Source organism: Chenopodium quinoa, unplaced genomic scaffold, assembly GCF_001683475.1.
Source record: "Chenopodium quinoa cultivar QQ74 unplaced genomic scaffold, ASM168347v1, whole genome shotgun sequence".
Classification (NCBI taxonomy): domain Eukaryota; kingdom Viridiplantae; phylum Streptophyta; class Magnoliopsida; order Caryophyllales; family Amaranthaceae; genus Chenopodium; species Chenopodium quinoa.
In genome coordinates, this window is record NW_018742914.1 from 4,908,352 (window position 1) to 4,921,830 (window position 13,479).

Genomic DNA, 13,479 nt, shown 5'->3' on the forward strand with positions numbered 1-13,479 from the left:
AAGTTCATACACTGAGTAACTAAGTATATAGAGATATGAGGACATCTTGAAAGCTTGCATTCATCATCAAGTCTTCCAAACTTTGTTGTTCCTACTCCGGAACATATTACTTCAAACCTGAATCTTCTGCTTAACCAAGACTCTTTTAAACATCATTAGTCGGAGTTTGTTTTACGTAAGTCAATCATCAAAATATAAGGTAGTCAATTCAACAACTCCCAATTAAGACAACACTATATCTCTGTTAGTACTTTACTCTCTCTTGCTTTTCTTTTGTTTTATTTTATTAATTTTCTTCCCAAAATATCTTTTAAGTTTATGATATTTGTCTAATTATTAATGGGGGTGCATTGAATAAGTTTATAATTGATGGGGTTTACTTTAAATTGTTTATATATTGGCGCATTAGTTGTTTTATTACTGGATTAATTGGTGCAATTGTTAGGTTGATCAAAATAATGGGTTTGAACTTTGAATATGTTTAGGGATTAGGGCTTGCATTTTTCTCATTATTTGGTTTTTAATATTGGTAATTAGTTGTGTTGTTCAGTTGATTTGTTTATTTGATCATTGAGTGGTTTGCTTCAATTGTGTGAAGTTTGTGTTAATGGTTAATTGTTGACATAATGGTTTTGAACTTTGATTATGTTTAGGAATTAGGGCTTGCATTTTTGTCATCATTTGGTTTTGATTATTGGTAATTAGCTGTGTTGTTCAGCTGATTTTGTTATTTGGTCATGGAGTTGATTTATTCCATTGTCGGATGAATATGTTTATGGTTAATTGTTGATATAATTGATTGATGTCCAATTTTATGTTTGAGTCGATTGATCATTATCGAAGTTATGTACAAGTATATATTATCCGATTTTTTAGTGTAACTGAAGATAGGGAGAGCTATAAACACTTTCTTGATTATTCAAACATTGGATATTTGGATGATAACTTATCAACTCTTCGTTGAATTTTCAAGGCCCCATTTTTTATAATTAGACGGCCGTGTGTGCAAGAGTAGTTGACCTATAATTATTTGAACACAAGGTTATGAATCACAGACAACATTATTGAAGTTGCAGCCCTTGCAGGTCTATCAAGTTACAATTTTATATTCAACAAATGGGTTCTTCATTAAAAGGCCCATAATTTTTTTATTTCGCAAAGCATTCAAGTGTTTGCAGAGGAAAATCATTGTTAATAGTATCAAAGATTGTTGTAAAAGCAGAGTTGTACCCAAATGCGTTATGATGATATTTTGAGGGTTTGGTAGTGTGATATGAAAGGGTTAGTATTAAAGGTTGTGGTGTCACATTTGATCAGTCGCACTAGGGTTTTTAATCAAAAGTTGTGTACTCAGATAGCTAGAGTAACAAGCACATCTGCTTGATGAATCAGAAGAGGAACATGCTAATTTACCTGTGAAATGAGATGATGCTATTGCCTTGGTCTGGGTCTCGGGAACAGGACTGAAAGTGGAGCCAAATGTAGAGTTTTGCTAGGAATGCCAAGAGTTAATTGGTTTGATTTGAATGTTTATGAGCTAAGATACTGATATTTTATGACTATCTGTGGGTGGGAAGTGTTTGGGGGTCATTACACAGACTGTAATTGAAGATTTTCTGTTTTCTTTTTAGGAACAACTTTTGTTGTAAGGATGTGCACATTCTATGACCCATACCTTATATAGGAGATACACTTGGTAATCATTGTTTTTTATTTGTGAAGTGTCTGTAGTTTCTTTGCTGGGATTTGAGCAATAATTGGGAATTCTTTTTATCTTATAAGAAAATAGAGTGTGAGTGTTGCTGTAAAAAAGGTTGACTATGAGGTTTTGTTGACTATTTTACCTTATATAGCTTTTGTTGACTATTTGACTTCAGAAGCTAGAGCACTACATGAGTGCTGTTGATTCTTCCGATCTTTGCTGGATGAAACAAAAGGTGTTCGACTCTTCGTTATACATTGGTGTAGTTTCGTAAAGTTTTTGGGGTTAGACTAGAGAACTTGTTCCCATTATTTTTTGGATAACTCCCCGAAATCTAACTAGCCCGTGTAGAATTCATTAGGTTATAACTCATGGCAATACTCCTTGACTCCAAATTTTCCCATGTCTATCCTAGAAAAAGCAATTTTTGCTGAAATATCTCTTGACCGACTTTTGATTATATATAAGCCTTTCTCAAGTACCTTATATCAAAGATCTTGATCATTTGTGAGATTTTGCCTTCATTCTTAGATCATTATATAAATCCAGGTTGGGATTAGGGAAGATGATATTAAGGCAATTGGAGCACATAATGTTGTCACAAACTTTTACTGCCATTACCAGGAGTTCCACTCTTCAGAGCATGAGGTGTTCCTCCATCACCCCGCTCTTCACATCATTAAGAAGGCTTCGAACTTTCTCCACCATGATTACTAGATCCTGCAAGAAGGCGGGTTTTAGGTTTCAGGCGAAGTTTATATTGGTTGTTTTTTTTATGTTTTATACTTTTATTTACTCATTTAGACAGATACATGATTGATTCTTCCCTGGGTGTCCAAACATGCATTGTAATTATGGAATCAATTGACTGCTCAGTTCTTAGTTCTTACATGTCATGCATATAAAGGAAAACTTTTACTTGTACAAAGGCTCAATTAGAGAGATTAGTTAAGAATGGAAGACATAAATATTCTGAATTTCTAGATGCTTAGTCGCTTAGATCAAAGGCACGTATAAGTGTTGTAGAGGCACTTGGTATGTAATTTTTTGCTCGACTAAGATTTGATGATAGGGAATTTTGACATGAAAACTGCTTTTGAATGCCCACAATTTACATATTACCTATGAATCAGAACATCCAAAGTTTAAAGAAGACAATGATCTGATAGTTCTGAGAAACCTATTGACAGCGCTATTCTTATGAGAATGAAGCAGTTTAGAGCTATGAACAAACTGAAGAAGCTTGCTCTCATGGTAACATACCAAATACCTATATATTGTTAGAACAACTATTGTATAATTGACAAATGCCTGTGTAAAATCCAAATTTTGTTAAGCTCATGCTATAACCTATCTTGGTCTATTAGGGAATCATCCGAGAATTCGTAACTCTTTTGTATCTCTCTCAATTTATTGATATTATTCTTAGTAGGTCATTTAATTTGTTGCAATTTGAATTAATTTTGTTTTTGAAAAGTATGGATTTGTGTTTAGGGATCTTACAAAATGTGGGTCAAATTTGAATATAGGAATCGATTGTATTGATTTTGATGTGAGTAGAATTTGAATTTCAATGTTGAAATTTGCTATTATTTTGGTTGGTTGAGCATTTGAGCTTGTGTTATTCAATGTCATTTTGGATTTGGGAAGGGAATCTTGGGGTTTGTAGGAAATGGCTGTAAGATTCATGGATGGTTTCGTGATTTATAGAGAGAATGTACATGGTGCTGGAGTTAATTTGGATTAGTTTTTGTTTGGCAGATGGAATAGAAAATCTAGAAATTTAAGCCAATAATGAAATCCAACGAACAAATAATGAAATAATAATGGAATTAAATTTAAAGAAAGGAAGGTTAGCTCATCTTGTTGAACCTGGTGCCCCTTGTTTACTTAGCTGCTGTTCTTGAGTTCCTTGTTCTCTCCTCCATTGAAGTAGTATTTGAGGTAAATTTTTCTTTTTATTCTTTAAATTATCAAATATCAATTTTGTAGATTTAATTAGTCTTAACTCTTAAACCTTTACTCTTTCCTACGACTTTATAATTCTATTTCATTTCATAATAAAGCACTAAAATCATTTATTTATGTATAACTCTTAATTATTTGTCATCTAAACAAGGATTTATAACCAAATGCTATTATACATTACTAAATTAAGCATTTTGTGAACAGGGTACCATATTTTCTTCTAATAAATAAATGAATTATGTATTATTGTGATATGGTATTTTGGTTTGGTGGTTAGGGAGTTTGTTTTTCTTTTCTCATCACTTACAGAGTTACAATCTTGGAGTTGAGCCTGATTGCATTTATTAAGTAATGAAGTGCCAGCCAAAGAAATAAGAACACACTACTAAGGAATTGTTATTGTGTATTTTTGGGAAACAATATAAGAGACTAACCGTCATCATATTCCTATTCTAGATCCTAACATGCCATTTTTAATTTAGATGTATATTTGTGCATTTCTTGAAGTCATTATTATCTTGTTGTTCAGGTGTTGCTCAACTTGGAGATCTTGTTGTTGCTCTTCAAGTTTCTCACTCTTCTACTGGTTTAATTTGTATGCATTTTTAATTATTTGGGAGAAAACATTCTTTGTACTATCCAAGGATTACCCTTGATAACGGATAAAAGCAAACATGAACAATCCCAAGTATGATTCATGGTCTTAAGTATCTTAACACATCATTTTGATTGTTTCAGGCTGTTAAATTGATTTGCTTATTAATTAGAAACTCATATGTTCAGTTTGGGGATTAGCATGTTGGGTTATCCAATTATTGTATTTGTTTAAATATGTTTGCTCCTTTCTACATTATTTTTTTAAAAACTCCTTTTTAGTGATCTTTATTGTTTATTTTAGAGGTTGTAGATATGAGGAGAAGAAAAGCAAGGGATAATAAATTCTCTTTATCAAGTAGCTTTTAATTTAAGGGAGTATGGCTGTTAGGGAAGAGCTCTTTCGGCGTCACATTGCTACTGATCATTTGTGCTGCAGCCTGGTGGGGGAGTCCGTGAATCATGTCCTTTTCGAATGCACAAAGGCTAAAGTGGTATGTGCGAGTAGTATCTTTCAAGCTCTGATTGATGAAGCTCCTGTAGGTTCTTTTATGGATGATTTGTTGTGGTTTAACAGCAAATTAGAGAAACAGGAATTGCGTATATTGCTTGCTCTGGCCTGGTCTAGTTGGTATTGCAGGAACAAATTTTTTTCATGAGCAACAGTCCCTAAATGTTGTATACACAGCAGCGAGTTTTGCTAAACTTATGTCTAATTATTGCTCCTACGCTAAGCGAGTCTTTGTGAAGCATGGTGCCCCTGCTGCCCCTATGGTCAGCTCTTGGACGAAGCCTCCTGCTGGGGTTACCAAGTTCAATATTGATGCCCATATTACTGGGTCGTTTGCTTCGGTTGGGGCTGTGGCTCGAAATGAAAATGGTGGTTTGGTGTGGGCTACTGTCAGATGGCTGGAAGGAGAATGGATGTGGAAAGTGCTGAATCTGCTCCTGTTAGATTCGGTTTACAACAAGCTAGTAGATGGGGTAGCAGGAACAACAGCTTGGGTTTCTCTCCTCTATGGCTAATTTATGATGATATTAGAGCTATGTCTAAATGGTTTGATTTTTGTTACTTTTCACATGTCAAGAGAGTAGGCAATGTGGTGGCTCATCTCGTTGCGAGGTGGGAGACCCGTAGTAGTGCGGAGTTAGTTTGTATGAACTCCTTTCTCCAAAGCTTAATTACTTGGCGGAGAGCGATATTTAATAAATAGCCTGCTAATCTTGCTTCAAAAAAAATGTAGCTTTAATATTTTAAAATATGTGCGATATTGACTAGGAACATTCCTAGCCTTATTTTGAGTTTAATTTTTTTTTGTTGGGTAATCACTTACATGTTAATTCGCTATTGTTTGTAGTTCTATTAACTTGTATTATTGTGTATAAAAATTGTTACAAACAAACTAATATGAGATTTAAACAATAAAACACCCCATAACATAGTCTAAATAAAATCTCAAATCCAATTCCTTAAATAATTAAACAATTTTGTTCCATCGGCACAATTCTATTTATCGACATTTATGTTTACTAATTAATTTACGTTTATTTTAATGTCTATTAAGAAAGCAAACATACTAGCCAAAAAAAGTCCCACTTTCGGCCTCGCTCACTAGCATCACTACATTGCTTCGCGTGCAACGCGCGCGTGTGCAACCCTAGTTTAAAGAAAAAAGTTCTTTTGATAGGCAATTATTTTAGTAATATTGTTGAATGCACGAGCAAAATGGCATTAATCTTTATATGGATCACAACCTTCTTGAACCTTCTATGCATGTGCAGTTGTGCATACTATGCAATCTTAAAGTTTAGGCTTTATCTAAAGTGGGAAAGAGATCATAAAGTAACAAAGGTACATTACAATGTGGTGCTTAAACTATATGCTACTATTAAGAGTAATTGAGAAGTGAGAGTACGTTACTCTAGCTAGTTAACGGCCCGGCTAAGCCCAAACGTAACTGAATTAGATGCAATCCGTACATGATTTATTAAGATAAAGCTCACGTATATTCGGATATTGTTATTACTAAATGGTTTTGCATGGCTTAATTTGTATGCAGTTAGATTCTTTTCAACAAAAAATATTAACTTGTAATAAATCAAGTGTAGATAATCTATTCCTCTTAAGTGTAGAGGGGGAAGATAAGAGAATTCTGCAGGTCAATGCTTAAGTGTAGAGGGGGAAGATAAGAGAATTCTTCTACTTCCAAGCATTTTTAATTGACAGGGTTCGAACTTCTGAATTATGATTTTCAAATCATAAGCTGAGTTTCCCACCAACTTCACCAAACATGCTTGATGTACTGAATAGTAATTAATCTTAATAATTTGCACTCTCTTTTTCTCTCCAAAACATCTCCTTTAGTACAAAAATACAAGCACCGAATCGTCTATTATCATAAACCTTGTTGATTTAGATATCGAATATCCAAGTTTGGTGTGTCAATCCCTCAATAAGGATCACTATATTCCAATTTGTAACTCAAAATCTAGAATGTGATCCATTTTTTCTGCATGAAAAATAATAATAATTATTTTGATAACATGATTGGAATGTTGAAGACAAAACAACAAAACTGTCAAAATCAACAACAAAATAAATATGAAAAAAATCTATCAAAAATTGGCCTAAGAGGAGGTGTCGGTTGTTCAATCCCAATCATTTCTAAAAAACCCCAAAAACCCCAGCTCATATTTCACCCTATAAACTGCCAAAAATTAAGAAACAAGTAACTTTATTTTAATTTCTAATAATATTAGTATGGTAAATCAATCAAGATTTTAATACGAAGATTAATGTTAAATTAAAATCCAATCATAGATGCCAGAGAGGCTTATGATGTGATCAAAGTTGAAAAGCGACTAATGTTACATGTAAGCAAGTGGCCACGTGGGTATAGAATCGGTCCTATCCATTAATTTTTTAAATAAATAAATAGATAAATAAAATAAAAAGGCAAATAAAATAAATAAATAAAGTTAGAAGGTGAAAATTCTATTCCTTGGATACGATATTAAGCAACAATGACGTATTGAGTACCTTCCCATGTTCCTCAACATTTATTTTACACTTTAAAACCATACTTTTATTTTTGTTTTTATGATTGATACCTCTCTTCATGCTCATATATAGATTATAGACTAATAGACATATAGTGCCTACTTTGTTACGTCAAGAATTCGCTAGACTTCATAGGATTATACTAGTTTATGATTGTATAAAATTATGAATAGTGATGTGCTAATGAAAGGAGATGAGACAATATATGCACTAGGGGTGAGCAAAAATTCAGGGTACCCTGATATGGAATCGGAACCTGTTCGGAACCGCAGGTTTTAAACCCGGAACCTGTTGATCAGGTTTCAGTTCCGAGTAATAAAATTAGGAACCTGTTGCAACAGGTTCCAGTTCCGGGTAATAAAATTTTGGATCTAAAACCTGTAGGGTACCCTGTTAGTACAAGTTCCCTATAGGGTACATGAAATCGAAACCTATATGGTATTAAAAATTATAGACAATTAGTGTTGGTTTGTTATATTTGAAGTACTATACTAAAGTTGTAAGCTTTTATTGTGATCATCTATTTAAAAAAAAAAAAAAATTTGTCACAATTTATCAAGTAACTATTAAACTTACTTTGACAGACAGGGTACCCTGTTTAGGAACCGGAACATGCAGGTTCCGGTTCCGGTTCTCAATTCTTAGGAACCTGTTGCAACAAGTTCCGGTTCCGGTTCCTATTTTTAGGAACCTGTTGCAATAGGTTCCGGTTCCGGGTCCTGATATTTTTACAGGGCACCCTGCTATGCTCACCCCTAGTATGCACTATTCAAATTCATTCCCAATTTATAAATTTTTTTTTATAATTTATGACGTTGTAAGTTTTACGCTTGTCAATGTATTGTACTAGTTTTTTTTTTTTTTTTTTAAATTTTACCACCTAGTTTTTTTCAAAATTTTTTAAAATTCCACCACTTTATGAGATGTCGTCATTGTGGGACCTACAAATTCGTTTTCCCTCTCTCTTCCCTCGATTTCCCCTGTTCTTCTTATCCCCTCTTTCAATTTCATCTCTGAAATTTGATGTCATTTACAAAAATTTGCGCAAATTAGGTTATAATTTATACAATCTAACCTAAAACAAAGTGAATTGATTAGATTAATTAGGGTTTGGGTAATTTATTTGGGGGTTTTTCTAAATTGGACAAATTAGAGTTTATGAAGATAAAATTGAATGAATATATAATAGGACAATTAAACAAGTAATTACGAAAACACAATTAAACATGTAATTCGGGTGAAAACACTAACATTGTAGTGGTGATTAATCATTTCGATGATCATGTTCATATGCAAAAAAAAAAAAATACAACATTACAGCCCAAAGAAAAGGAGAGAGAGTGACAAATGAGTGTTGAATGTTAGGGTTTAATAATAAATTTGGGTGGGTAAGAGTACATTAATGGGTATTGAAGAGGAGAGAGATGAAATTGAAAGAGGGGGACTTGAGGAACAAGGGAAATCGAGGGAAGAGAGAGGGAAAACGAATTTGTAGGTCCCGCAATGACGTCATCTCACAAAGTGGTGGGATTTTAAAAACTTTTGTAAAAAACTAGGTGGTAAAATTCAAAAAAAAAAAAAAAAAAAAAAAAAAACTTGAGGTGGTATTTTCAATTTTGACAACAATAGATGGCGGTAATTATCAAAATTTCCTAAGTATTATTAGTATTTTTAACTTTTTTATTGTATTGAAAGTGAGAAGGTGTTCTTTCAAAAAAAAAAAAAAAAGTGAGAAGGTGTTGTGTGAGACAAGTATAAGCTATTAGATATTTTATACAAGCGTTTTAACCATATTAGTTTTTGAAATTAAGATACAAGTTTTTGGACATTCTACATAATTTTTCAAATTTTCATACTTATAATTTTAGTTAATTGACATATTAGTTTTTGAAATTTTATATAATGGGTGGGCGAACTTATAGCGAAACGAATTAAAGTAAAGAGCGTAGTTGTGTATGTGGATAATGGAGCGCTTTATACGGCCCCGCAGTTAGGCACATGCAAATACATAACAATGTCAATTTTGTAAATAATGACATTTTAAGAGTACTACTAAGAGGCAATATAATGCGAGTAATACTGAACATTAGGACCGTCTCAAATAATTTGAAGGCCCTATTCTAATTATAATTAAGAGGCCCTTAAAATTAATTTTTTCTTTTCAAAGATTAATTTGGTAGTGTTTCTTGAAACTTAAAATTTATATAATTAATCTGTAATACTTTACTGTTTATCTTATGTCTGACTTAATTTTGGGCATAAAATAGAACTTGTATATTATCATTAATAAATGCTCCGTAATATTAATCTGGGTAAAAAAAAAAGAAAAACTATTATTATTATTATTATTATTATTAATTAATAATAATAATAATAATAATAATAATGTTAGTCCAACATGTGCTGTTAATGAACCGAGCCTTGAAAATTGAGCTCGGCTCAAGCTCGAGGTGCTCCAAAAAGTGGAGCTCGGCTCGTGTCTCGTTATTGGGTTGAGTCGTTATAAGCTCGATATTGAAATGCATAATTTATGTCACATAGCTTACCCAAACAACCCAAGGCATAAATTTTAATAGTGGGTCGTTGACCTCTTGTTAATTATTTTTAGGGAAGTTATCAATGGTACACCTAAGGTTCGGGCTTTTATCAATGGTACACCAACTTAGTTTTTGTTTATCAGCGGTACACCCAAGGTTTAATACACACATCTAAAGTAACCCTAACGTTAATTAAAGGTTAATTTTAGGTTAATCCACTTAAAATGAAATGACTAATTTGCCCCCCCTACTCCAAATACATTAAATCGCTCCTTTCAAACCTCAACTACCTATATTAAAAACTCCTAAGTCAGAAGATCGTTCATCTTCTTCTTCCTTCTCACTCTCTCCCTTCTTTCTGCTGCTGTGAGGTTCCATAATCGACGGGCGAATTGAACAAAATTCTAGCAAATTCTACACTTCATTGTTGATCGCTTAAGGTAAGTTTTCATCTGAGTCTTTGATTTTCTGACTTTTGCTTAGTTTTGGTAGTATATGAATTTTTTGTTTAAATGGTTGAATTTTGGTTAATTGTTAGCGAATTATTGTTTAAAGTATGCACAATGTTCCTGAGATTATTATTTGTTGCTTTATTGTTGTATTTTTTGCACAAATAATTCGAATTGGGTGTGTTTGAGTAGATATATGTATGTTTGTGTGTGAAAAGGAAAAATCAGAAAGGAGGGAAACTATATATAGAGGAAGAGGGGTGGGTAGGGTAGCGTACATAAAGGAGGGAAAATGAAGAGGGGAAAAAAGGGAGGGAATTTTTTAAGTTAAAATAATCGAATTAAACCCCAACTTAACCTTTACTTAACGTTTGTTTAACGTTAAGTGTATAGTTGATAATCGTGTGAAACCTTGGGTGTACCGCTGATAAACAAAAACTAAGTTGGTGTACCATTGATAAAAGCCCGAACCTTGGGTGTACCATTGATAATATCCCTTATTTTATTAACATTTTTTTTTTGACAAGATGCTTATTAACTTATTAAATTTATTTAAACGTAAAAAAAACATATATTTATTTTAAAAAATCTTCGAGCCTCTTGCGATCTTTTCGAACCGAGCCGAACCTGGCTCGTGTATTATCTCTTTTAGTCTTGAGCCGAATCCGAAATCGAGCCTAACATTGACCAAGCGGAGCTCGAACATTTCACGTACAACCTCAACGGAAAATTAGCAATAAATGAAATTTTGAAGTTTTGACAACTTTATGAGGGTAATTAAGTTCTAGGAATCTGGTATAATTGTGTTTATTTAGCTCTGATTCGCGTGAATACAAGAAGTCAGAGGAAATGATTTTTTTTTTTAACAATTGGGCTCTGGAAATGTTGGGCTCTCAATATTACGGGGCCCTATGCTAAGGGTCTGTTTGCACAGGCCCTTAGCCGGCCTTGCGGAACATTGTCAGTATTATACATGATTTCAGTAGTACAAAAAAACACTTTGAATAGTACTGGAAAAAAAAAAATCGTACTTCCATAGTACTAATAGAACTTTTAGTAGTAGAACAGGTTGTTATACAATTTTGTTTGTGTCAAATGGTGATGTATTAGGACTTTGTCGTGGAAAGTGTAACATTTTTAAAGTTATGATTATACAATAATGAAAAAATTTTATGTAAAAGAGTAAACACCTTCTATGTATTGTATACACTATATAGAGGTAGGTGCACCCAAGTTTTTTTTTTTTTTTTATTATTATTATTATTATTATTATTTTTTTTTTTGAGATACCTAATGACTAGTCATTTTAACAAACTCCTTAAGATAAGATAGGTTAGCTTCAATTTTAAAAGCACCTTTAGTACCTTACCATATCCTTAATGCATTGTGTTTAGTTTGAAGTTCAATTTCCTACTCATCTTTACCCACCAAACACTTCTTTGGGACGAATAATATTTCAGTTCTTTGTAAATTCTGTAACAGTGTAGATTAGATCACAACAAAATTAGATTTTGTTCACCTGAGTTGTTGAATACTACTACTACTACTACATGATTTTACTTATAAATTTGTCTTAATCTTATATTTTTTATCCTAATAATAATAATAATAATAATAATATACAAAGTACTACTTGAAAACAACCTCTTTTTTTATTTTAATCTTAAAATGTATGGAAAAGATTTGAAAAATAATTCAACTCAATGAACAAACAATCAATACCCACATAAAATGTTTCTACAAATTATGATTCTAATATCAAATGTTTATAAAAGAAATTGTTATTAATTGTTATTATTGTTATTATTTATTTTTTTGAAAGAATTATTATAATTATTAGAAATTATTAATTAATAATATTATTAAATATTAATTTTTAATAGTTTGAATTATTAAATATTATTATTGATTATTATTATTATTAATTATTATTATGATTTATAAACATTAATTATTATTAATATTAATAATTATTAAAATTATTTTTAATATAAATAATTATAATTATTCAAAATAATAAATTATTATCATCAATACATTGTTAATTATTATTACTGAATATTAATTATTATTGTTGTTATCATTAATTATTATTTGAAAATAGAGCAGAGCTGAGCCGAGCAGAGCAAATTTCTTTTGAGCAGAGCAGAGCATATTTGATTTGAGCAGAGCAGAGCAGCTTTAAAGAAGGGGGCCTACCTCTGTTAATAATTATTTGCAACAAAGGGGTATTATTTGTGAGATATAAAATATTCCTTTGTTGCAAATAATAGTTAACAGAGATAGTATATGACATAAATGGACATGAACTAAACTATATTGAGTCTTGATGGAACGTGGGTTCCTTAGTACGGAGTATGGGCCTGTTCACATTTACTTAATTTCAGTTTAGTTCAGTTCAGTTCAGCTCTAATCAGTTCAGTTCAGTTCATCTCCAATCAGTCCAGTTCAGTTCAGCTCTTAATTTTCCTCTCTCATAAAATATTCATTTCAGCTCAATTCAGTTTAGTTCAGTTTAGTTCAGTTCATCTCAGTTCAGTTCAGTTCAATTTAGTTCAGCTCAGTTCAGTACATGTGAACAGCCCTCTATGTAAACCCATGAAATAGGGAAAGTGAGGGTGAAAGATTAATATTTAAGAATTATTTGCCATATACTACCCCGTTACATATTAGTTACAACATTGAAATTTTGGAATAATACTATCTACGTTATATATTAATTGCAACTTTGAAATTTTAAAGGTCTCACAAATAACACCTCAAATCTACCATTAATAACAAAGGTAATAGTAGAATTTAAAAAAAATAAATAAACTTTAATACGTAGTAGTTTGATTGTCATAATCGTTTAATCATTTCAATTTTTTATTAAATGTATAGAGTATATACTTAACTAATACTCCTTTGGATGATTCACAATTACATTGTCACAAAAAAAAATTTAAAAAAAATAATAATAAATAATAATAATAATAATAAATAATAATAATAATAATAATAATAATAATAATAATAATAATAATAATAATCTAATATATAATTTAAGAGTTTTTTTTTTCAACTTTCACTCGTAATACTCCAATTCTTGAATGGAGAAATTCTATGCATTCTCTTTTTTTAATTTTTTTTTAATAACTACCTCTTTAACTTCCATTACAATAACTTCCA

General features: G+C 31.6%; 1 long non-coding RNA gene across 1 annotated transcript; it reads left to right on the forward strand.

Moving 5' to 3' along the window:
* Nucleotides 1-249: 249 nt before the first annotated feature.
* On the forward strand, nucleotides 250-5,503 carry LOC110727964. The gene is made up of 2 exons (XR_002512608.1): nucleotides 250-3,646; nucleotides 4,704-5,503. It is a non-coding gene; the product is annotated as an uncharacterized LOC110727964 (long non-coding RNA).
* Nucleotides 5,504-13,479: the final 7,976 nt, after the last annotated feature.